The sequence below is a fragment of the Corvus cornix genome, chromosome 5 (assembly GCF_000738735.6).
Source record: "Corvus cornix cornix isolate S_Up_H32 chromosome 5, ASM73873v5, whole genome shotgun sequence".
Lineage (NCBI taxonomy): Eukaryota > Metazoa > Chordata > Aves > Passeriformes > Corvidae > Corvus > Corvus cornix.
Window position 1 is genome coordinate 46,838,025 of NC_046335.1, and position 2,792 is coordinate 46,840,816.

Consider the following 2,792-nt stretch of genomic DNA (forward strand, 5'->3'; position numbering starts at 1 on the left):
GTCCCGCGCATGCGCTGTCCCGCTCTGCGGCCGCCGCAGGGAGCGCGGCGCTGCCGGGGGCGCCGCGGCCGGTAGGGGTCGCCGCGGCGCTGCGGCGGGGCGGGCGCGGCGCCTGGGGCCGCCATCTTGAGCCGGGGGCGCTGATCCTGCACGCCCGGGGGCAGCCCGCGGACCGCGGGGGCGGTGTGAGGCCCGCGGGGCGCTCCCCGTCCCCCCTCTGGCAGCCGTGGGGGCTGTGTGGGAAAGGGCCCCCTGGCCTGGCCCCAGTGGCTCCCCAGCGCTTGCTGAGCAAGCGCAGCCCTTTTCAGGAGAACAAAAGCAGCTTTAATATTCATCCGAGTGCTGCTTCGGAAGATAAAAACTGATTATTTCAAAGCCTATTTAAATAACATAACTGTTTCCCGTTGTTAGGGCTGTTTCCTGTTGTCAGGATCTGCTGCACAATTTTAGCCTTTAATTAAAATTCTAGCGCGGATTTCGGCAGCTGGAAATAGAACAGTGCAATTAGGAACGCTCCAAATATAGCACCAGCTTTTTTTTTTTTTTTTTTTTCTTCCCTCTACACTAACGTCTTGCAGTGGGAACAGCCTCATCTTTTTTACTTCATGGAATCATAGAATGTTATGGGGTTTGAATGGGCCTTAAAGATCATCCAGTTCCAACCCCTCCTGGCATGGCAGGGACACCTCCCACTAGACCAGGGTGTTCAGAGCTCCATCCAATCTAGCTTTGAACACTGCCAGGGATGGGGCACCCACAGCTTCTCTGGGCAACCTGTTCAGTGCCTCATCACCCCTACAGTAAAGAATTTCTTCCTGATATGTAGGCTAAATTTCCCTTCTTTCAGTTTGTACCCATTAGTCTTTGTCCTGTCACTACAGTTCCTCACAAGGAGTCCCTGTCCAGCTTCCCTGTAGGCCCCCTTCAGATACCAGAACGTTGCTGTTAGGTCTCCTCACAACATTCTCTTCTCCAGGCTGAACAGCCCCCAATTTTTCAGCCTGTCTTTGTAGGGCAGGTGCTTCAGTCCCCTTATCAATTTCATGACTCTTCTCTGGACTTGCTCCAACAGTTCCATGTCCTTCTTATGCTGGGGACACCAGAGGTGTGTGCAGTACTCCAGATGGGGTCTCACAACAGTGGAGTAGAGGGTGAGAGTCAATTCCCTCACCCTGCTGGCCACACTCCTTTTGATGCAGCCCAGGACATGGTTGGCTTAGCACACGCTGCCAGCTCATGTTCAGTTTGTCATCAACCATCATCCCCAAGTCTTCCTCTGCAGGGAGAAAGTCTTGACATTATTATGACATTACAGTCTTGACATCGTGAGGGCAGGATGGAGGGAAAAGACTGTTAACAAGCTTCATTGCCACATAATTCTTACACCTATAACAACACAGGCTATGAAATTAGTTTTGGGTGAGTCATGAGCAGTTAGTTTTACTCACCATGGATTTCATTCCAAGACCTCATCTAGTCGCAATAATTTCAAAGAAATCGGACAGGAGAAGAATGGAATTTGTATCAATAGGAAAAAAATAGTAATAATTACTCAGAAATTCTTGAGATTTTTCCCTGTACAGAGATGCCCAGTGACTAAAGCGAGCATTGTCCCTTCCTGACTGTGCTGACACTTTCTAACTTCATTTTTTATTTTCCTGTTTTGTTACTGTTATCAGGAAACCCACGTAGAATCTAAAAACTTACTTTTATTCACCATTTTGAGCCGTTTTAAGCATTTTTTCAAGGATTTGTTGTTAAACAAGCTTCCCCCGGTCCTTGAACCGGTGCCTGCGGGTGGCCTGGAAGCGGCACGGCAGTGGCGACACCGCCACCTGGCGCACATCTCCGGAACGCCAGGCGGGCTCCGACCGGGGACAGGCGGGTTGGCTCCCACCGGGGCTCATCGCAAACAGGCGGGCAAAAACAGTCGGCGGCGCCTCTGGTGTCAGCGTCGTAATTAAAGAGGGAATGTAAGCCGTGGGAAAGGTGAGAGAACAAAAGTCATAAAACCTTCTTATTTGCAACATATGGGCATCGTTAAGAAAAGGTTGAAAGGTAGTCAAAGAAGGTCTAATGACAATAAATTGCGTTTATCTTGTAATAAACATTTAGACATCAATTTCTCCTGTATGATTCTTTCATTCTCATTTCCAGTCTCTGCTCTGTTGTTCCCAGTTCTTCATCTACCCTTCAGATTTTTGATAGGCCCATTTGCCTCTTTTTATGAATTTTTAAGCACTTAGTATCTCCGAAGACATTAGGTAAAAATTGATTTAAGCCAGACAGCTGGTTGTAGATGCGTAGAGACAAACAAATACACATCCACATAATGGGATTGCTTGAAAATGATCAAATAGGCTCCAGAATGTGAAAGTGCAGATAGCACCTAAGCTTTTCTTTATAAAATCAGAAACCAGTGTCTCAAGGTGGCAGAGGAGGGAAGTAACGCACATGATGCTGCCTTCACTGAGGAACAGTTGCAACAGTTCCTGCCAAATTAATTCTGAGCTTGTTCAGAAACCCAGAAGGGACATTTCAAAGACTGAGGAGAGTCTGATGCTATGGGGGAAGTGAGGGAACACGAATCTCAGGTGGATAATGTCTGACTTTCATTAGGTGTTTATTTAGCACTCAGCATTGGTGTCTGACTCTAAAACTGAAACCTGTCAGATGGCACTTTAAATATGTAAATGGCAGTAGTTAGTGTGGTGAGAGAACTACATTTGTACTTCTGTGAAAATAGTGCACTCTTAGGAAGGTCAAGTCTCCCAGTTTTTTAGGTAAGATAC